This window comes from Hemicordylus capensis, chromosome 1 (genome assembly GCF_027244095.1).
Source record: "Hemicordylus capensis ecotype Gifberg chromosome 1, rHemCap1.1.pri, whole genome shotgun sequence".
In the NCBI taxonomy this organism is placed as follows: domain Eukaryota; kingdom Metazoa; phylum Chordata; class Lepidosauria; order Squamata; family Cordylidae; genus Hemicordylus; species Hemicordylus capensis.
In genome coordinates, this window is record NC_069657.1 from 256,048,090 (window position 1) to 256,072,059 (window position 23,970).

At 42.1% G+C, this 23,970-nt stretch overlaps 1 long non-coding RNA gene across 1 annotated transcript in view; it reads right to left on the reverse strand.

Annotated features, from left to right (window-relative positions):
- Positions 1–431: 431 nt before the first annotated feature.
- The window catches only part of LOC128340356 (uncharacterized), a 43,214-nt gene continuing 19,675 nt past the window's right edge, over positions 432–23,970 (reverse strand). Inside the window, exons 4-6 of the long non-coding RNA XR_008313643.1 lie at positions 14,000–14,026; positions 12,228–12,364; positions 432–560 (exon numbers count right to left, since the gene is read on the reverse strand). This is a non-coding gene — a long non-coding RNA (uncharacterized LOC128340356). The remainder of the gene's footprint in view (positions 561–12,227; positions 12,365–13,999; positions 14,027–23,970) is intronic.

Genomic DNA, 23,970 nt, shown 5'->3' on the forward strand with positions numbered 1-23,970 from the left:
ATTTTTTGCCTGACAAAAGCTAGTTTTTAGTATTATTGGAAACATTTGAATAATAAATTTAAAAATATTAGCTAATGTCATCTTAATTGCTTGTGAGGATAAAGTGTCTCCACACAGATCCAAAGGCTGCCTTTCTATGAAAAAGGTTGGGGTTCCCAATATCTATTTTGCAACGGAAGCAGGCTTTCATATCAGGAAACCTTATGAAGCGATGGGTGGGCAGCAGGGGCATAGGTGCTGGTGCCATTTTGGCAATGCTTCACTTTCTCTATTGCATCCTTGTTGCAAAACTGTATAGGACTTAGCCACAATGCTTTTTCTCTCCTCATAAAAATCACCACTGGGACAGCTTTGGTAATAAAACAAGAGTTTACTGTGGCCATTAGACCATAATTTAAGTTTATTTTGTAATTTTTCAACATTAATGATGTATACTCCATGCTGTTTGAGGATTTCCTATAAGCTGAGCAAGTCAACTGTTCTGAGCAATGGCTGTCCGTTTGATGGAGTCTGGAGAACATAAAAGACACTGTTGCCATTGGTGCCGGTATATATATAGTCTGTCAATAGGAAGTAGCAAATGCCATTGTAAATGAAAACTTGGTATGCACAGAGGCAGTTCTACATTCATCTGTACTTGATTCAGCTATGCAGAATAATGGGTTGTCATGGAAAAATTGCTGCCATGATAGGGCTCATGACGTCAAGTTAATTCAATGAGATTTTCTATTGAATGAGAAAAAAATTTCATCCGGGGAGTGGGGGGGGGGGAATCCCAGTGATTGGATTCAAGGAATGAAGAATGCTTTTAATACTTAATGAATGGGAAAGTACCACCTGAATTACTTGTACTTGGTCACGGACCAGATGGGACTATTCTAAACATCTGGCTATTTGTTCCCATCTGTGTGCTCAGAACAACCGAAACTAATTGAGAATGGGTCATTCTCCATTCAAGCAAGTAATGTATAAATTTCTTACATACTTGCAAGGGGCTTCTAGTCATTCTGAATTCAAGCAGGTAATTTATGAATTTTTATTAGGGATGTGCATGAACCGTGGTTCAAACTGCGGTTTGAGCACATTTCGGCAGCAGGGCCCAGGAGCTGTAAGAAAGAGAACAGGTCCTTACCTGCTCTCTGCCTCCCCATGCAGCTTCCTTCTGGGGCGGCGCACAGCCCTAGAAGCCCCACACGGCCTCAGCCCTCAAATGGCGCCCACACAGGCACAGACGCCTTGTGCTTGCTGACGCCACGTGGGGCTTCTTCTGCACAGGGTGGTGGGAGGGCAGGTAAGGACCAGTTCTCCTCTTTCTTAAAGCTCCCACGTCCTGTGGCCGAAATGTGCTCGAACCATGGTTTGTGCACATCCCTGATTTTTATGTACTTGAAAAGGTCTTCCATGCAGTTCAGAAGAAGGTGCTTATTGCAAGGAATAAAAATGAATCATATACACAGACACTACACACACACTTACTTTTCTACTCTTCTTAGAGGAGACATATTTCAGTGAAACCTAATGGGCAGCACCCAAACTAATGCTTCTCTTGAAAGTTGCCCACACACAACAATTTTTTTCCTGAGCACCCCCACCCCACCCACAGCTGATGTATATTCCTGAAGGTCCCCTAGTGCTCAACGACATGTTTTTGCAAGACATCTGGGGCAGCAGAGGGAAAGGGAGCTTGGGGAAAATAGTTGTGCATGGGCAAAGTTCACACATGAGGGAAAGAGTTTGTATCCTGCTCATTATATGCAAAGATTGCTGTTGTATGTTGGCTTTTTTGCGTAACACCATGATTTTACCTGTGAACTATTCCACAATACAGTATTGTGTGTATCTGAAGGATCATTTTTTAGAGCACTGAAATGTTGTTGGATAGAAAGTACTCCCCTATGACAAGGGAAAACAAATTGTGTGGGTGAACCTCCCTGTGAAAGTAAGAGGGAAGGCAGAAATGCACAGTGATAGGGTACCTTTCTAAGTAAGACAACCTAAGGCTAGCCTTTGTGCAGACTGATACCATACACAGCCTCCTTGTGGTGCTGAGGGGCATATCACTGCAATACAACCCACTTTCAGCTAGCAAATTCCCACCCCCTTACTACTCACAGGCACTGCAATATATGAAGTAGGTGGAACCTGCCTGTTGTTGAAAAAAGACAAAGTTGGCAGGAACCATGACTAAGACGCCAGATAGCTGACAAACAGAAATTGAGATTATCTGTTCGCCTGGCTTACTGAACATAACAGTTCCCAACCTCAAGCACTATTTCTTTAGGGAATTCAAGAAGGCCAAGCTAGATCCATTGGCAGTAAATCAATTTGTTTAAATCCAGACCTGCCCCACCAACATTAAGCAGAGCTACAATTTTTAGAGCAAAAGGAAAATACAAAGGAATGACAAATCTTCCCCTCATCTCTTGCACTGGAGTTCAATTGAGGGGAAAGTGTTGGGTGGGGAGAAGGGACTGCAGGGAAAGAAACAGAAGCGGAGGGTTCCGAATTAGCGATGTGCAGAAATAGAGGTGTACAGAACCAGCTCAGCCGCACAAACCAGTCCACCACAAACCGGGTCTGTTCAAGCTGTTCCAGACCACACTCCAGGAAAGTGGGCTGGTCCAAAATTGAACCTAACTGAACCTGGTTCAGAATAAACTGGTTCGACTCTTCGAGCTCCAGTGAGGGCAGCTCCAGGGGGCTGCAAGAGGCAACTAGAAAATAAAATGTGAAGGTCCTTACCAGTGGTCCTGGAAAATGCCAGGAGCAGCAGCACTTCCCCAGCAGCCCGTGCAGCAGTGGCGCGGCTACAGCACTTACCTGGCTTTCACGCATGCCAATCAGTTTGCTCAAACCGACAGAGAGGAGAGCTGGTCTTGTGGTAGCAAGCATGACTTGTCCCCTTAGCTAAGCAGGGTCTGCCCTGGTTGCAGATGAATGGGAGACTTGATGTGTGAGCACTGTAAGATATTGCCCTCAGGGGAGAGAGCTACTCTGGGAAGAGCAGAAGGTTTCAAGTTCCCTCCCTGGCTTCTCCAAGAAAGGGCTGAGAGAGATTCCTGCCTGCAACCTTGGAGAAGTCACTGCCAGTCTGTGAAGACAATACTGAGCTAGATAGACCAATGGTCTGACTCAGTATATGGCAGCTTCCTATGTTCCTAAACTGGTTTGGTGACCCACAGTTTGGTCAGAATTTGGTTCTCATTCGGACCGAAGCGCAAAAACTGGTCCATGCACACCCCTATTCAGAATCTCTCTGTTTCATGCAGCACTGTCCTTTTGCACAATATTTCAAACTCAAAGAAACAAGTGAAGATTAAGTGAACTCTTTATCTTTATTCATAGAATACTTCCACAACTAATACAGCTACTGCCTGTTCTCATTTCTAAATCTTCTGAACTATTCTTAACTAATTTTTATAATTCTTAGCCTTTAGCTTTTTTAAGAATTTAATTTGAAATTTTAAAAGCTAATTCTGATTGTGGTTTTAGCTTGGATTTTTAACTTGTTTAATTTGGTTGATTTTATTAGTCTGATTTTATATTGTAATTATGTTATAAATGTTGTGAGCCACCCCAAGCAATAATGTACTGGAGGGGCAGAGTATAAATATTTTAAATACAATAAATAAATAAATATTCACTCCACCCTTCACTTCACGCCACTACCACAAGACCAGCTCTGCTCCCCATTGAAGGGATTGAAACTGAGGCCTCTGTTTTGGGGGTTGTTGTTTTTTTGTGCTCTTATACTGAGCTAAGCCACATCCCCAAAATTCTGGTAATAAACCCTTCAACAAACACTGGCCCTTTAAATATAAATTAACTGAAATAATTTATCCTTCAAATCCTCACAGTTCATGTGGCCTTGACAGAGTAACTATTTGTCTTCAAGAAACACAAATCTTTAGCCCAAATGTATGGATAAGTAGACCTTTTGCCTCTGTGAACCAAATGAGTAACTGCAAATTGCCTGCTTTGAGCCTGCTGTTCAGTATTCAGAAGCTTCGGTGTCATCATAGCCTTTTTCAGAAAGATCCCTGAGAACATGAAGCAATTGTGTTTCTGTTAATCTATACAGCTATGCACCCAATGTCCTTTTAAAGGGCCAACAAGGGTTTTGGCGAATTGTTTTATCTCAATAAAAGTGTGAAATGCACCTGGAAGGTAGATTGCTCATCTTGACTAGCGTGACATCTCTTTCATGAAGAAGCTCATTCTGACCATCTCACACATTGCTAGGAGATTTAATAAGGAGTCACATCAAAGTGTCCTTAGGAAACCTTTCAACATTAATACATCTGGAAGCTCTAAAATGTGCATCAGGGTAGACCTGTTGTAAATGGCACACTGTGAAATTTATTATGACAATTCTCTAGACCACCTAAACAGTAAATTAATTAGATAACCACCAGAATTATGCACCATGGCCATCTGTCATCATCTGCAGCCTGTTGAGAGCTCACAGAGATATAAGCAACATAGCTAGAGTAGGACTGTTACAGATGGATTTGGGTGGCATCAGGGAGAAGGTGAACAGGGGAGTTGCTAGGTACTAAAGAGATCTGGACCAGGGGCGTATCTATTGTGGGGCAGGCAGGGCATGTGCCCTGGGCACCACTTGAAGGGGGCACCATTTTTAAAAATTAAAAATTAAAAATTTTAAAAATTAAAATTTTTAAAAATGGCCACTGAAAACAAAATGGCCACCGTGCATGCTCAAATGGCCTCTGTGAGCCCCTAGGCCATCCCAGGCCTCGCAGAGGCCATTTGAGCATTGCGGTGGCCATTTTGTTTTCAGTGGCCATTTTTATATATATATATATATATATATTAAAAAATGGCCACCACACAGGCTCAAATGGTCCCTGCGCAGCCCTAGAGGCCAGCAGGGGGAGGGGGAACCTTTGAAGATCCCCCCACAGCCTTTAGGAAACCCCCCAAAGGGGCTACAGGTTAAAAAAAATAAAAAATAAAAATCTAATATGTCAGTGTAAACATATTTAGTTTGGCACTATGTACAGAGCATCAGGGCTTGTGAATACTGAGCCGAAGCTTATGAGCTAGGATTTTATTCAGTTGCTCTTATTTTGCTTCTTGTGATAAGTGAGTTAAATGTGATGTCTTAATAATATGGCTATTAATGGCGAGTTTGTCTTTGAATCAGTGTGAAATTCTTAGTATTAAGGCCCGCTGGGAGTTTCTTGCTCTCTTTCTCTCATTTTAACTGTTTTTCTGAAATACTAGAATATATTCCAAGCAGTGACACAGTTTACTCTGCATATCCTTTAATTATTTTCAGAGTATCTGGGAAAAGTCAAATTCTCCATTTATTTTTAAAACGTATGTAATAGTGATGCTACAATGCATAGTAGAGAATTAGACAGGCACTTCTGTTTAGTTTTCCAAGTACACCTCCATAAAGTATTTGGGTATTTCATGAGCCCCAGCATACTGAAATTTGTAGTTTTCCAACATTTTTTGGTCTAGCTACGTCAACTGCTAAATAGTTATTGAAATATTAAAAATATTAGAAATAGAAATATTAAACTATTAATGAGCTTGACTTGTGTTTTTCAGCTGATATTATGGTAAAGTTATCTGAAAGATGGCTGTTAGATGTTTGGACAGGGGGCGCAATTTCAGTGCTTGCCCTAGGCGCTATTTTCCCTAGATATGCCCCAGGTCCACAGCGCCCCCACCCCATTTGATAATTAAACTCAATCATTCCATCCCCAGAATAATTATATCCAACTCCTCCTCAACGGAAAACTGGAAGAGACGTGCTATACTGGGGATAAAGCATCTGTTTTGTCCCCAGCACGACACCTTTCAGGGAGGAGACAGAGATGAGACGCAATCGTCGCTGCTGGAGCAGCAGAGGCAATTGTCCACCCCCAACTGAGGAGGTGGCTGATAAGATTCCGGGCTCTGAGCCATTCATAGGGAGTCCAAGCCCCATTTACCACCCACTCATGATGTCCATGACTATGGCACTGCAGAGCAGATAGGCAGAGAGCAGGCAAACAGAGAAGAAGAGCAAGAACATGGGGGAAGAGAATAGGCTCTGCAGTAGAAGCTAGCACAAGGGACCAACAGGACATGAGAGAGGGAAAGAGGAAGAAGACAGTCACATTCTAAGGCTGGAGGCCTTTTTTCGTCGTCTTCAAAAAACTAAAGTATGAAAGAGGGATTGCTGCTCAAGCTGAGTATCTTCATCCCACTTTTGCTTCTAATAAACAGGTTTTGCAGGATTTTTATTATTTCAATTCAAACAGGCAGGCTGATGCAATGGCCAGCTTGCTGGCCGAGGGGCTGGAACAATAAGTGTACAGCAGGCACCGCCACTTCCCTCCACCATTGTGGTGCTGGTGCTGCTGATCTCTTGCTGCTGCTCTGCTCCTGTTAACTACACAACCACTGCATGGCATGGCATGGCGTGGCGTGGCATGGCATGGCAAGAGCATGCCACATGCCTCACTCTGCTGCTCTGCCCGCCACCTACAGCAGCAGCAGGCATGCACATGTGTGCAGCCGCTGCCTCCTCTTCCAGCTCCGAAAACTCCATCTCCCACTTTTTATAAGCAACAGAAGAAGGGGGTAGAGGGAGAATAAGCAAGCCCTCCACCTGCCAAGGACTAGCAGGCACAGCCACCTGGCCAAAAGAAACCCCGAGGGGGCGGATTGACCCTAGTGAACCCTACTCTCACTGCCATGAGGCCCTTCGGAATGTGCCCCCAAACCTATGCCTGAAGCAAGGTGCTTGTTGAGGTTGCTTCATGAAGGGACTGGCCTAATTAGCCTCGCAGGACTTAAACCCTCAAAAGTATCCTCTGAGGTGAATTCCTTCCTTCCCTACATTAAGCTAGCCCAAGCCTTCGCAATGGCTTCAGAAAGCAAAGCCTGGGAAGGAAGCTGACACACAGGCACCCTTCAGAGTCATCACAGGGGATGGGAAAAAAGTGACCACTGCCTCTCTGCCCGAACCGAGCATAACTCAAGCAGAAGGTCCTGCTTGACTGCATGGACCTGGCTCTGAAAGCAGCCACTATTTGACTGGAAATTGCCCAGCTAGGTATTGGAGGAACAGTGGTGCCTGCTGTTGCCAAAGCTGGCTCCATGGAGCCAAGTCCGGAGAGACCTGACACTGCCTTGGGCTTGTGCTGGGTGCTTCTTGGCTTGAGCAGAGGGGCTACAGAAGCAGCAGAGCATGGAGTCCAACGTGGTAAGGGGTGGAGTGGGAGAGGCAAAGGGAGGAGAGGAGAATCTCCTCTTCCTTTTATCCATTTTAATTTTTTGTGTTCAATCTCAACAGGAAGAAATTTGTACTCATGAACTGGCCTTGGAGAGCACGTATAAGCTTAATAAATAATTAAACACTGTGAGGAAAACTCTGACTCATTCGCAAAGCCATTGCTCTTCTGCTACTAAATTATTAATGTAGGTATAGAAACGCATAGAATCTCCAGGCGCTGGCTTAGACACTCAAGCTAGTCAGTGTTAGGAGTAACCGCCTTTCTGGCCCAAACTATATGGGTCTCCCAAGCAGAATCAGGACTTTTCAGATCCACCAAAAAACAAAGAGACATTTTGCAATGAAATTTGAGAGAAGTTGGCATCAGTGTCCCTTTCCTCTACTTGATACCCATGACAATAAGTCTGAACACATCTTTGAGCAATCAAATATTTGGGATTTCCCTGAAAAGGAAATTAGATGCCACAGTAGCAAAATTTGGTAAGCATATGCTAAAATAACTTCCCTAGAAAATCAAAGGTAATTATAGAAAAAGGAATTACTCAGCAGAGTAATTACACCCCCCCCCCCCAAGTGTGAATACAATTTCCTACTACTGATTCAGGGGCATAACTATAATACGCCAAGGAGAGAGAGTTGTCTTGGGGGCCCCCTCCAGAGGCAAGTCACATGACTGACTCCCCCAGCCGTGCACCTGCCCAGGCTTCCTTCAATTGTATTCATCCTCTGAAATTGATGTGAGTGTTAAGACCTGGAGCTACCAGAACTGCATGTCTTTCTCTAGTACCATTAAATGACTTGCATCGTCCAGCATTTACAAAATCTTTTAAAAAATGATTTAGGATGATGTTCTGTTGTGGCACATAGGATATAGATACAGATATGAATATAGATAACTATGCTTTTTGTTACCACTATTCAGCCTCATTTAAGATTTTTTTACTTTCTGAGGGGGGGCATTTTAAAATCTTGTCTCTGGGCCCACTTCAACCTTGCTATGCCACTGTACTGATTGAATCAGCCCTGAGCACTAGCACCTCATGAAATCTTGAAGAGCAGCTGCACACTTAGAGTGATCTCTACCCCTAGTCGACTCAGCCAGTCTGAATATCTCAAAACAATAGATTCAAGCACAAGACTTTATCACTACCTCTCAGTGACACTCAGACAGGAATTCTCACTTTAGAAAAACTAATCTTACTCCCACCTTCCTCTTTGAATAAGAGCAAGGTGGAAGGCACTCAACCCTTGGGTTGAATACTATATGCTTAATTTGAGAACGTAACTCTCCCCCTTGAGCAAGTACTTTGAACAGCTTCACATACAACTCCATATTCAGCTTCGCACAATTCATGGATTAGCATTTGCCCACTATCCACACAGCTGTTCCCGGGGACTGAGGCTGTGCCACCCTCGTTACTTGGACCGTCCACCCCATTGCAAAGCCCAGATAGAATGTGTGTCCTGTGAAGGAATCCCAGAGATTTTCAACCCTGAGACTCTCTGGTTCAAAGAGCTGGTTTCACTATTTTTGAGCTGATCTTACTATTTTGGCCCCCTCAATTCCTCACAAGCCACTAACCTAGCTACCTCAGAATCCCCTCACCAAGCGGATCTCCAGCTTCATCGTTCCAGTCCAAGGCTACAGGACAGGTAGATACACCCCCTGCAATCACCCACTTTAGGACAGGGATTCCTTTCCCCTCCTTCTGTTTCTTTTCTATCTTTTAGTAGCAAAGTGGAGTCCCTGGCCAGGGAGGGACCCCTTAATTAGTGTTTCTCTGATCACAAGCATTGTGATGGGAGAGGAACTAGGATATAGCCTTTGCCCCTATGGGAACACTCTCCCAAGGCCAGCATAATGGAGATCCTTTCATGAATAGATTTCTCCAACTACATCCAAAGTTTAACTTAATTCTCTAAAAAAAAATCTGTGTCCTGACCTATTTTGCGAAGACCAGTTATAGTTATAGTGACCAGCACGGGAGAAATGCCCTCTTGTGTTTGTCATCTCTCTAACCCCAACCTCCCCTTCTCACTTAAACCAGTGTTCACCTGCTGCAGTGCATTAACTTGTTTTGCCTATCCCCTCCTTTTCTAACCACTTGGTTCCACCAACTTGCTGTTTCTCTTGTCAATTAACTCCCTGCCACAAACCATCCCCACATAGCCTAGCAAAAGCTAGCAATGGCACTTACATCAAGTGGACTTGCTAGGAGTCGTGCCTCCCAGAACTCTTTGGTTACTCCATTCATTTCAATGGTTATTATTGAATGCATTGTTTTTCTATGGTAACATTCATGCAAGTCTATCAAATTCCCCACATTAATTATATGGTTTGCTAGTATTACCATCAGAGACTTATTTTACTGCTTCGCTAAATGAGCTTGTATATTTTGATTACTTTTTAACAAATGTTGAATATTTTGCATTAGAAGTAGGTTTGTGCACAGCTTCAGCACCGTGGGGAGGGGAGCGGCACCATGAGCGGGATCTTTTTTTAAAAATGAGAGCAGGTCTTTACCAGCTCTCTGCTGCTGCATGCAGCTTCCTGCTGCACAAGTGCTTGTCCCAAGTACCCACACACAGTGCCAGCACACATATGGCTCCCACGTGTGTATGGATGCCATGTGCATGCTGGTGGCACACATGGATGATTGGGACAAGTGCCAACACAGCAGGAAGTTGCATGCAGCAGCAGAGAGCAGGTAATGACCTGCTCTCCTTTTTCAAAAAGATCCTGCTTGCCCCTCCCCTCCCTGTGGCACCAAACTGGTTCAGACCTCGTCCAATCGGTTCAGCACCAAACCTCTACACAAACCTCAGTCCGTGCACATCCCTGATTAGAAGCTTGTTGTCCCCATTTGTATCATTCCCATATCTATGTCCAGGTTATCTATCTACCTGTCTATCTACCTGTCTATCTATTTTTTGATTTGATTTGATTTCTCTACCGCCCTTCCAAAAATGGCTCAGGGCAGTTCACACAGAGAAATAACAAATAAATAAGATGGCTCCCTGTCCCCAAAGGGCTCACAATCTAAAAAGAAACTTAAGATAGACACCAGCAACAGTCACCGGAGGTACTGTGCTGGGGGTGGATAGGGCCAGTTACTTTCCCTCTGCTAAATAAAGAGAATCACCACATTAAAAGGTGCCTCTTTGCCAAGTTAGCAGGGGTTAGCCCCAGCTATAAAAATTCCCAAGCAGCCTTCCCTCTAAGGCACACGCCCGGGTGCACATGCACACACCCTCTGCGCTAGGGGTGTGCACAAAACCAGCTTCGCCTGTTTGGTTCGAATGTGAACCAGCCTCAAACCAGGTTGGGTAGGTTTGGTTTTGGTTTTGCTCAAAACCACCCATTCCCATTGGTTCAGTTCAAATTCGAACCCAAGTCGAACCAGTTCTGAAAGGTTCTACATAGGGTATAATGGGGACTCGAACTGGCCCATTACTCCCTATGTAGATCACCTAGGGGCACAAAACTGGAGTGGGTGGTAGGCACCCATGGTGTCAACCACCCACCAAACCCCAAAGCAATCAGACACTTCTTGTGATTATTGATGAATTTCTGAAGATTTTTTCCAATTTTTGTATTCTTCCCATAAGGAATAATGAGGATTTGAGGCAGCCCCATTCCCCCCTTTGGGGAGTGCCAGGGCCCCCCAAAGTGGGTCTGGAGGCACAGCAGGTATGGCCACAACTCCCCCCAGGCACCCCCAAGTTTGTAGGGTTTATTGTTTATATTTAAAGAATTGTTTAAAAGAATTTCCCCCTTTATTGCAATGCATTAGGAGGAATTCTCCATTCATATAAGTACTACAGTTGAACAGTGTGTGCCTTTAATTTGCTGTGAACTCTGAACTCAGAGTTCACAGCAATTAAGGGCACACACACAGTACTTATGAATGGAGAAGCCCTCCTAATGCATTGCAATGGAAGGCAAAAATTCTTTTCAACAATTCTTTAAAAATAAACAATAAATGCTACAAACTTGAGGGTGCCTGGGGGGAGTTGAGGCCATACCTGCCGTGCCACCAAACCCACTTTGGGGTACCCTGGGCACCCTGCAAAGGGGAGAATGGGCTGGACGGGCTGCCTCAAATCCCCACTATTCCTTATGGAAGGAATACAAAAATTGGAAAAATCCTCAGAAATTCATCAATAATCACAGGAGTGTCCAATTGCTTTTGGGGTAAAATAATATAATAAATCTGTATTTATCTCCTGTACTGTCTTTGTAACTACATCCCCCCACCCATGTACCCACCTTCCAACCAAAAGCACCTCAAGCAACCATTAAGTTTTGCATAGATCACACCCTCTTACTCAGAAGCAGAGCTAGTAAGAGTCTGGATGATTTGGAACAGGAGAAAGCCGGGATGCCTCCTTGTGATGCATCTTCTGCAAATGCATGTTGGATTCTAGTTTCAGTGTTGATTAATAAGCTGCAGAAGAAGAAAGGTGGGGGTGGGGAGATTTAAAAAACTGCGTGGCACAGTCTTTGCAAGGCACAGTATTAATATAGGAACATAGGAAGCTGCCATATACTGAGTCAGACCATTGGTCTATCTAGCTCAGTATTGTCTTCACAGCCTGGCAGTGGCTTCTTCAAGGCTGCAGGCAGGAGTCTCTCTCAGCCCTATCTTGGAGATGCGCTGGAAGCAACTTGGAACCTAGATGTTCTTCCCAGAATGGCTCCATCCCCTAAGGGGAATCCCATTCATATGCAACCAGGGCAGAGCCTGCTTCGCTGAGGGGACAAGTCATGCTTGCTACTACCAGACCAGGTGTGTGTGTGTGTGTGTGTATGTGTGAATTATGTGCACACATTACCTTGAAACTGCCGCCCAGGACAAAACTGCTTCCCCTCACTGACGATAAAAATTAGAGGGAACACTGTTCCCAAGTATGCACGAGTCTTGCCCACGTGTTGTAACATCACTGAAGTCATCTCCTCAGGAGCTCTTACCTTCTCACACCATCAAAAGGATGCCACAAATATCAGGTTTCTCCTGCTGAATGTTGGAACTCCTGATCTGAATTCTATTCACATTCCTATGCAACTTCACTTACTTTAGAGATTCTCCTGGTTTCACTCTTCTGCACCTACAAAAGACACCATCCAATAGGCATGGCATCACACAAGCCAATCATCATATATAAACCACTTGTGTTTCAACCAGATAAGGAAAAAAACATGACAAGCAACACTTCTTTCATTATAGAATAGTAATAACAGCTGCAGAGCCATTGATAACGTGCCTTTTCCAGACGTACAAATTACAGTACGGCCACCTCGGAATATTGCAAGAACTATGGAGAGGTTGGGATGTTTGTGGATTACCTTCACAGTGTATACAGCACTGAGATATGATTGCACTGAACACATTAGAAAGACACTGGTATCCTAGGTAATATTGCACTGAGCACAATAGAAAGATAGTGGAGATTGCGACTCATTCCTTGTAAAGAAAAAAAAAGTGAATTTCTGTTCAGTTCAGCACTAACCATTGTTGCCAGTGTTTTATTTGGGTTCTTTTCTTGTACTTCATAGCACAAATAAGATCTGCATTACACAGATGCAGACTCATGTTTCATCATAAATGCTTTCATATAAAAAGCTTTAATATTTAAAAATGGTTATTAGGACTCCAGTCACATCCCCATGAACTAAACCGCAGCATACTCAAGAACTTGGTCTACTGAATTATTGATATAGTAAACTATTCAGAGCCACACAGTAAATCAAGATTAGGGTTTGCAATGGCTCTCTTTAGACAGGCTTTCCAGAGTTGTGGCTTTAAGAATTTCAGTCTAAAAGGGCAGTTGGTCTGTCTGAATGTTAAAGCTACAACACAGCTCGGCCACTAGCAGAGATTTATATGGCAAATAATGAATTTGTGCAGGGACAGACAATATGCAGTCCTTGAAGCATTTTTATTCAGAGTTCCTTGTTACATTTTAATTGGACACACAGTAGAAATGTGTACAAATGTAACAGAAATAGAGCGAACAAATAAAATACTTTCAGAACCACATGATCTAAAAATTCAGAAAATTTTAATATAGAATTTGTATGCAAGTATTTTCAAAAATCAGTCGTAGACAAGATTGAGACTCGAACTGAGAACCTGATACTGACACTGGAAATACTGAGAAGGCACTACAGACAGATGAGGCCCTCAAATAAACATTCAGCCCTCAGGCTTCTCAAAGGGGGCCTGCTGGAACCACATGACTAATCTCATGCAAAAGCAAAATGGCGTTGAGGATAAGCTCTTACTTAAATCCAAGGGCATAGCTAGAGGAGAGGGGGCCGTGTTCACCCCTCTCTCTGGCGGCCCCTCAGAGTAAGGGAGATAATGAAGAAAATAGGGAGGGACATGGAGCTGGGGGCCCCCTCAGGAGCTGGGAGCCTAGGTTCTTTGAACCCTTTTGCTCAATTATAGCTACACCCCTGCTTAAATACCAGCAATGTTCAAAGATATTTGTTATTAATGGCGAAGTTAACCAACAGAGCACCTTTGGCAAAGATTCTGTTGGTAGATTGCTTGGTATAGCTTCTAAACCTTATGACACAGACTCTATGGCATTACATCCTTTAGTTTAGCTATTATTTGAAGGTGCCTTGCCATTTCTAAATATATCCTTAGAACAGTTTTCACCTTCCTCATACAAGTACACTCTTGAAAAAATGACTATTATTTAGAAGGAATGGGAATGGTCTGTGATTCTGAATACCTTTAAATTGCAGCTCTTTTCTTCTTCCTGAAGTGAGACAACAGAATTAGGAGAAGGTTGGAAAGATATGGTAAATATGGCAGTGTGATTTCACACAAATCTGAGACTGAACAAGAAATAGCATGCATGCCATGAGTCTGGCCAGCACCCTGGGGTCTAAATGGTTTATCTTTACCTGCAGCAAAGTAAAGCTTCGTGACTGTGATAAGCCTCATCCTTTATGCTGCTTTGAAGATATTTTCTTCACATGACACATGCAATCTGATCTTTTCCATGTTTACTCAGAGATAAATCTCACTAATCTCAATAGGACTTCCTCCGAAATGTGCACGTAGGATTGCAACCTCAATAAATCTTTAGAAAACCAGATTGGTCTGGTTGCAATAGCTGCCAGTATGTTTCAGGGCAAAATATAAAGTGCTGGTTATCACCTTTAAAGCCCTGAATGGCTTAGGCCTGGATTACTTAAGATAACACCTTTCCCTGTATTTCCCTGTGATTATTAAGATCATCAGGAGAGGTCTGTTTTCAGATGCCACCAGTTCATCTGGTGGCAATCTGGGATCAGGCCTTCTCAGTTGTCACCCCTTGATTGTGGAATGTGCTCCCTGTGAGTATAATAGGCTTACTGTCTTTGGAGGCCTTCAGAGGAGCCCTAAAGACCCATCTTTTCAGCTTGGCTTTTAATAATATTTAATTGGTTTTAAATGGTTATAAAAATGAGTTTTATGTTCATTTTAACTGTTTTTCTTTTATGTCTTTTATGTTTTTGTGAAAAAAATTTTAAAAGTTATATATAGTATAATATATCGTGTTAACCGCCCTGAGCCATTCTGGGATGGGCGGCATATAAATGAAATAAATAAATAAAGCAATTTTGCTTTTCCAGTATCTGTAGAACACACATGGGCTAGAAGGTATGTACAGTACTTCCAAAAAAAGTTGCACATTTTTACTGGACATCACGCACAACAATAGTGATAATTCACATGCTGCTCTTCTTCCAAGGAGTGCAGGGTGACATTCATAGGTGTGCCCTTTTTATTCTCACAACAACCCAGGCTGAGAGATAAGTGATTGGCCGAAAGTCACCCAGTCAGCTCCATGGCTGGGTAGAGATTTGAACCCAGATCTCCCCAGTTCTAGCCCAACACTCTAACCACTATACCACACTGACTCTATATAACAGCATACATAGAACATCAGATCAATTCAAATTAAAAATCACACTCAGACAGCTGCATGTGCATTTAATTTAAAAAATTCTCTTTCACATTTCATCCCGCCTTAACAGCATTAACATATTATACACTAAAATGGCACACGAAAAGTTCAAAAGCTTTTTTGTGTGTATTGTGCATAAATGCCATTATACACTGATTTCAGCCTGAACTGCTTTTAAACAATTGGTCTATTTTTGCTTATCACAGCTACACTGCCCAATAAGCACACACAGTACAGACTAACTCCAGTTGTAATCAGTGTTCCCCCTAACAGGAATTCCCAGATGTTGTTGACTACAACTCTCATAATCCCCAAGCAAAAGCCATTTCATTGTTGTAGTCAACAACATCTGGGAGTCCCTGAGATGAAACACTGGTTCTAATGATATGTACTGCAAGCAAACTAGTTTAATTGGATGTTGTTTATATTAGCCAGCCAGACCATTCTGAAATTTCACATCGGAGCTGCATAACAACGAAAGTAACTATTGTGTATTCTTCCTTTAGCTAGTTAATGCAAAGGTCATCCAGACCTGTTTGAACAGTTTTGAGCAGACTATAAATAATCCGGCATTGTCCTGAAGCTGTGCTCATTATCCATGGACAGTGCTGCCTTATTTGGATTCAACAAAATCACCTTATTACTGTTCATGTTGGCCAGTCTTAATCTGGTACTGTGCCTATAAAGTGTATATTGTCAATGCAGGTTGGATAAATAATACATCTGAAAGAATTTGCTGCAAGGCAGGAAAATCCCCATATCACTACCTTCCAGAGATCAACCCAGACAGCTCACATCTCCATCTATAATAAGCAGGTACACTGCAGAAAGGGACCTGAAGAGCAGCTGCCTGCAGGCAAAGGCCCAACACAACAACCAGTCATTAATTCATTTTATTGGGGGTGGGGGGTGGATTTTGTCTCTAAATAACTCAGTCACATGCTCAGAAAAAGCAACACCTGATCCCACCAAGTTTTCCTTAGGAAATATGCACTGATCTGCAGCTCTGTACCACCCAAGATCCTGTGGGTAATTATGACTGTTCCACACTCCCTGGTTATGAGGGTAGGAAATGGCTTTACCAGTGGGCCATCCCTCAGGCTTTAGAATTACAGCTGAGGCATCCGGCTGTCAAATCATGTCAAACCAGTTTTTCGCTCCCACTTTCTCAAGCAAGGTTAAATCACAGCCACTGAACATCAGAAGTACTTGAAATGTGTGATTTCACCAGAGCGTGCATAATATTATTCATGGAAGGATTACAAAAATGCCTAACTACAGGAATTAAAAGTTTCTATTAAAAATGAAAAATAGAAAGGTACATTCACCTTAAAATGTGGCCTTATTACATTTTGAATAGTAATGCTACAATAAGTTAATTGAAAGCACATCTCTTCCTATAAGAGTCAAGGGCGATTTTCACCAATTCTTGTCCCTCAGCAGCTGCTTTGGCAGCCACATCCCATTCTGCTCCAGAGGCTCCCAAACCTCCAAGAGTGGATTTTTAGGGGAAGAAGGGGCAATGTTGTTCCTTTGTAGAAGTTTTCTTCAACATTTTGTTTTACATAGAAAAATAAATAACACATGTGTAATAATGTAATAAATAAAATGTAAATGTAATAAATACAAATGTAATAATAAATAAATAAGATGGCTCATAGCAGCTCAGCCCCTCACAGAGGCTTCTCCTACAAAAGTTAAACTGTTTCCTTCATCTCCTCACATGGCCTCTCTCACCCTCAGAATTTCTGGACTTTACTCATAAGCAGGCAGTACACAATACATTCTACCAAGTTACCAGAGCCAATATCAAATTATCCTCCAATATGAAATAAATAAGATGTTAGTCATGACTTAAATCTCATTAATTTCAATGGCTGACATGATTAAAAATTACTCAGAATGGTCCAATTGCAATTAAAAGGTTATTTTCTTTCCATAATAAAATAATTATACTGTAATAATAAACTTGATTTGTTAGCTGCCTCATAACAAATTGTTCTCTGGGCAGCTTACAACAGTGGTTTCCAATGCAATTAATTTGAGTAACTTTGAGTAACCGGCTACCAATAGGTTTCCAGGCAAAATACAAAGTGCTGGTTATTACCTATAAAGCCCTTAATGGCTTGGGCCCATGATATTTAAGAGAACACTTTCTTTGTTATGAACCCTGCTGCCTATTAAGATCTTCAGGAAAGATCTATCTGAGGTTGCCGCCAGGTCATCTGGAGATGACTCAAAGGCTCAAAGCGTGCCTTCTCTGTAGTTGCCCAAGGACTGTGGAATGAATGTACTTCCTGCTGAGATTAGAGCTGCTCCATCCCTTTTGGCTCTTAGGAAAGCTAAAGACACATCTCTTCAGCGAAGCTTTTTAGTTAGTTGTTGTGTTTTTATGGATATTTTAATCTGATTTTTTTCCCCAAATTCAATTTTTATTAATTCTAACAGTAGTAATATTATCATTCATTGCAAATACACACAAAAAGGTGGACTTCCTGCACACATCTCTTCGTGAATCATCAACTATAAAATTTACCCTTGCTATAATAATAATTCAAAACATAAATTCAAACCCTTAAAAACATAGCTAATCTACCCAACCTGCAGTTTTTTACTAAATTTCAAACCCTGCTGTAAAGTCCATAGTAGGAAAGTAATTCTTTAGATACAACAAGAATGGTTTCCAATCTTCTTTAAAACATTCCAAGTTTTGGTCTCTTATTAGTGCTGTAAGTTTTGCCATCTCCGCATATTCCAAAATTTTTATCAGCCAGTCTTCTTTTGAAGGCAGTTCATTACTCTTCCGATATTTTAATCTGATTTTAATATGTTTTAAGTTCTTGGTTTGTTTTATGCTGTAAACCTCCTCCTAGAGACTTCAGTAGTGGGAAGTATACAGATTTATTAAATAAAAATAAATACATAAATAATTTTCCTCATCAAGTCAACCACTGAGATTCATTCATGAATAACTTTAATCTGGATCCTGCCCAGGGTTTTCACATGTTCTTGAACACTAGAAAACACTGCTTTTCCTATTGCAGTTGCCTGTGAGAAACATGATTTGCTGATAAAGAACCCTGTAGATATCAAACTGCAACTGATAGTCACATGGCATATTTTCTACAATATTCTTACAGAAATGTGAAAATATGACTCAACCATTAATTAGACATGTCCTTGTTTCCAAACATTCAGCACACTTTGACATCATCGTTTCAGTGTTTATTAACCACGAGTGCAAGAAAGTTTTGTTTATATTCTTAAATGAAGGCTACTACTATGAATATATGTATACGTATATATGTATATGTATATATGTATATATGTGTGTGTATATATATGTGTGTGTGTGTGTGTGTGTGTGTGTGTGTATATTCATAGTAGTATATAATACCGCTTTTCAACAAAAGTTCCCAAAGTGGTTCACATAATTATAAACAAACATGCAAACAGGCGGTTTTCTTACAGGAAAGAAGAACTTTCCGTCTATTAGGTCCCTAACCCTAACCAGGCTCTGAGGGAAAAGAGGGCTTAGCCCGCTCTCCCCACAGACGAGCAGGGAGCTTGCCCTGGGCAGCTGGATTGGCTGCCCACATGACTACCAGCCCCATCATGGAGCCGGTAGGGGCAGTGGGGATCGGGGGCCACCTGTCCCCAGAAGTCCAAGAATGCCCTGTGCCAGTGCTTGTTGGAGCCTCCCGGTCAGGGGTCTCCTCATGAGTTGCTGTGGTGTGGAGACTCACGATAGCCAAAACGGGGTTAGCGGAGCACTCATTCTGCTAACCCCGTTGAAGGGGAGGGGGACTTTTGGAGGTTTGCTGCCGGGAGCCACGCAGCTCCCGTTGCAGCTCACAACCTCCCAGCTGTGGGCTGGGCTCCCTTAACCCGCTTTTGGGAGATTGTGAGAAAAGCCTCATTACACGTTTCCTTGCAATACGAGCATTCCAGGTGGAGGAAAGATCCCAGCAGTGATCTTCCTGCAGCATTGCAGCACTGAATCCGCAGCCATATTTTAAGCTATAGTTTCCCCAAGACTTTTGAGACTTCTGGAAGTTTTCGAGTGAAATGCCCTGAGACTCTCAACCTCAGAGTAAAATACGCAGGGGCAATCTGACCACGAGTGTGACTTATGGCCTTTTCAGTCTGTTGCCATACTGTGTACAGTTCATTTCTCTCTACTAGACAAATATTCTTCGTTACTGGGTAAATCAACATTTGCTTGCTGGAGAGTGTGTGATAGCGAGAGGGGTTAACCTTCTCCTTAATGACTTTGCATGCAGAGCCTGGCAAGAGAGCTGTTATTAGATCCCGCTTTTGCCTTCCCAGTTGTATTCTGTCAGATGATAAATGCTTTTTGCAAGAGCAAGCACTGTCCGCCATTGTGGGTTCTGTTTGTACTTTTGAAGCTTCTGCAGAAAGTCTCTCGGCTTTTGTTTGCTAATTATTTTAAATTTGCTGCATGACAAGAAGTGTTAGCAAATTGCTGATAAGCTTTCCTCTACACATGAAAGGAATCACATGGTAAGATGTTCAAGCCATTAATGAATAGCCCCTGTCTATATGCTTTGTGAAACACAGAATAGGTCCTTACATAAATTATGGATAAGCTACAAGAGGAAACCTCTCAAAAATGAGGGGACTAGCAAGAAGGAAGCTGAAAGGGAAAGAAAGGGAGAGTCAAATCACTCCAGAAAGTATGGAATGTATTTAAAACCACAATAACAGGAGCTCAGTTGGAATGTATACCAAGAAGGAGGAAAGGTTTCACCAAGTTCCAGAGAATGCCAGCATGGCTAAGTCAGGGAAGCTAGAAAACGGAAGTCCTGCCCAAATGAAGAGAACAGAAAGGAACATAAACTCTGGCAAAATAATGCAAAGAGACAATAAGGAATGCAGAAAGAGAGCTTGAGGAGCATATTTCTAGAAGTGTCAGATGAAATAACTGGCCCTATCCACCCCCAGCATTGTACCGCCAGTGACTGTTGCTGGTGTCTGTCTTATGTTTCTTTTTAGATTGTGAGCCCTTTGGGGACAGGGAGCCATCTTATCTTATTTATTTAGTATTTCTCTGTGTAAACCACCCTGAGCCATTTTTGGAAGGGCGGTATAGAAATCGAAATAAATAAATAAATAAATAAATAAATAAATAAATAAATAAATAAATAAATAAAACTTGTTTAAATATATCAGAAGCAGAAAACCTGCCAGGGAGGTGGTTGGACCCTTAGATGATGAGGGCATGAAAAGGATAAGGAGATTGCAGAAAAGCTGAATGAGTTATTTGCATCTGTCTTCACGGCAGATGATACTGACCATATACCTGCTCTGGAAATGGGTTTCTCAGGATTAGAAGGCCAATTTGAGGTAATGACAGGGGATATTCTCAACTGCCTTGAAAAACTAAAAATTAACAAATCGCCAAAGCCAGATGGCATCCACCCGAGAGTTCTGAAGGAACTCATATGTGAAATTTTATCTCCTAGCAAAAATATGTAACTTGTCCTGTTACTAGCCATGCTTTTCTGCAGGCTTCCTGAAGCCCCAACCCCACCCCCAACCCCGCTTGTGTTTGAGTCTCCAGACTTGGAGATTTCATGGGATAGTGAGCCGTCAGCTTGTGGCATATGGGGACAGATCATTTAGTTGATAGTGGGCCAGTCGCCCCTAGATTTGGCTACTAACAAACAAATTGGAAAGGGGATCAGATGCATGCCCTCCCTATGCTGGGATACCCTAAGTAGACCCCAGAAGTTAACTAAAGCAGGTTAATTTCCAGTCAAGGCCACTCTGCACTTGGAGTGAACTGCCTCAGTCTCCCCTCCTTTTGTGAAGCCAGCGTGGTGTAGTGGTTAGAGTGCTGGACTAGGACCGGGGAGACCCGAGTTCAAATCCCCATTCAGCCATGAAACTAGCTGGGTGACTCTGGGCCAGTCACTTTTCTCTCAGCCTAACCTACTTCACAGGGCTGTTGTGAAAGAGAAACTCAAGTATGTAGTACACCGCTCTGGGCTCCTTGGAGGAAGAGCGGGATATAAATGTAACAACAACAACAACAACACCAGAATTAATAAGGGAAAGAGCAAAGAAAATTAAAAATTGGACTGCTCCAGGCAACGATGAACTGCATGGCTTTTGGCTTAAACACCTAACAAGCCTTCATAAACAACTATCAAAACAGTTCAATCACATTTTGCAAGGAGGTGATATTGAACAATGGCTAACAACTGGGAAAACTCATCTCATCATGAAAGACCCAGCAAAAGGTGCAGTTCCAAGTAATTACAGACCGATAACCTGTCTGCCAACCATGTTCAAATTATTAACTGGAATAATAGCAGATGAAGTGATGCAACACTTATTAACTAACAAACAGCTTCCAGTTGAACAGAAAGGAAATTGCCCAAACACCAGAGGCACAAAAGACCAGCTGCTGATGACAAAATGATTTTAGAAAATTGCAAGAGAAGAAAAACCAATCTAAGTCTTGCATGGATTGACTACAAGAAAGCCTTCGACTCATTGCCTCACACATGGATACTAAAATGTTTAGAAACAACTGGTGTCAGCAAAAACATTCAGATATTTATTTAAAAAGCAATGAGCATGTGGAGTACACAGTTAACAATCAATGGCGAGACACTTGGACAGTTTAGCATTAGAAGAGGCATTTTCCAAGGGGAATCACTATCCCCTCTGTTGTTTGTAATCGCCATGACCCCACTTTCACAATTACTAAACAAAACAGGCCTCGGATACCAAACATCTAAAACATCAAGTAAAATCAACCATCTGCTGTACATGGACAATCTGAAGTTGTATGGAAAGTCCCAGTCAGAAATTGAATCACTGCTAAACACTTTCTGTATATTCAGTAGTGATATAGCAATGGAGTTTGGACTAGACAAGTGTGCTGCATTAATAATGAAGAGAGGAAAAATAACAAAAACAGAAGGACTAGAACTGCCCAATGGAAGCAAGATCAAGAACCTGGAAGAGAAAGAACTTTACAAATACTTGGGCATTCTCCAGGCTGATAACATCGCACACACTGAAGTTAAAAGAAAAATTGGAAGTGAATACATCAGGAGAGTTAGAAAAATCCTCAAGTCCAAACTCAATGGCGGGAACACCATACAAGCCATAAACACCTGGGCTATACCTGTTATCAGATACACTGCAGGAATAATAGACTGGACCCAGGCAGAGACGCTAGACAGAGAAGCTAGATCGTAAGACCAGGAAAATCATGACCATCAATCATGCTCTGCACCCCCGCAGTGATGTCAATAGGCTATACCTCCCTCGCAGCTCAGGTGGAAGAGGAATGCTGCAAGTCCATCAAACAGTCGAGGAGGAGAAAAGAGGCCTTGAAGAATATATCAAGGACAGTGAAGAAGATGCACTTCAAATGGTCAATAATGCAAAACTATTCAACACCCATGAAACAAAGCAGGCCTACAAGAAAGAACAAGTCAAGAACCAAGCAGAAAAATGGAAAAATAAGCCCCTGCATGGTCAATATTTGCACAATATAAGTGGAAAATCAGACATCACCAAGACCTGGCAATGGCTTAAGAATGGCAACTTGAAGAAAGAAACAGAGGGTTTAATACTGGCTGCACAAGAACAGGCACTAAGAACAAATGCAATTAGAGCAAAAGTAGAAAAATCCACAACAAACAGCAAGTGCCGCCTTTGTAAAGAAGCAGATGAAACAGTGGACCACCTAATCAGCTGTTGTAAAAAGATTGCACAGACTGACTACAAACAAAGGCATGACAAAGTAGCAGGGATGATACACTGGAACATCTGCAAAAAATACAAGCTACCTGTAGCCAAAAATTGTTGGGACCATAAAATTGAAAAAGTGGTCGAAAATGAAGATGTAAAAATATTATGGGACTTCTGACTACAAACAGACAAACATCTGCCACACAATACACCAGATATAACTGTAGTCGAGAAGAAAGAAAAACAAGTCAAAATAATCAACATAGCAATACCAGGGGATAGCAGAATAAAAGAAAAAGAAATAGAAAAAATCACCAAATTGAAGTTGAAAGGCTGTGGCAGAAAAAGACCAAAATAATCCCAGTGGTAATTGGCGCCCTGGGTGCAGTTTCAAAAGACCTTGAAGAGCACCTGAACACCATAGGGGCCACAGAAATCACCATCAGCCAATTACAAAAAGCAGCTTTACTGGGAACAGCCTATATTCTGCGACGATATCTATAACAATTGACAATAAAATTCTGGCATCCCAGGTCCTTGGGAAGGACTCGATGTCTGGATAAAACAAACCAGTCAATAACACCTGTCTGACTGTGTAAACAAGAAATAATATGGGACTTCCTACTACAAACAGACGAACATCTGCCACACAATACACCAGATATAACTGTAGTCGAGAAGAAAGAAAAACAAGTTAAAATAATCAAATGAGCAATACCAGGGGATAGCAAAATAGAAGAAAAAGAAATAGAGAAAATCACGAAATACAAAGATCTACAAATTGAAATTGAAAGGCTGTGGCAGAAAAAGACCAAAATAATCCCAGTGGTAATTGGTGCCCTAGGAGCAATTCCAAAACAACTTGAAGAGCACCTCAACACCATAGGGGACACAGAAATCACCTTCAGCCAATTACAAAAAGCAACTTTACTTGGAACAGCCTATTTTCTGCGACGATATCTATAATAACAGCAACAACATTGATAATAAAATTCAGCCATCCCAGGTCCTTG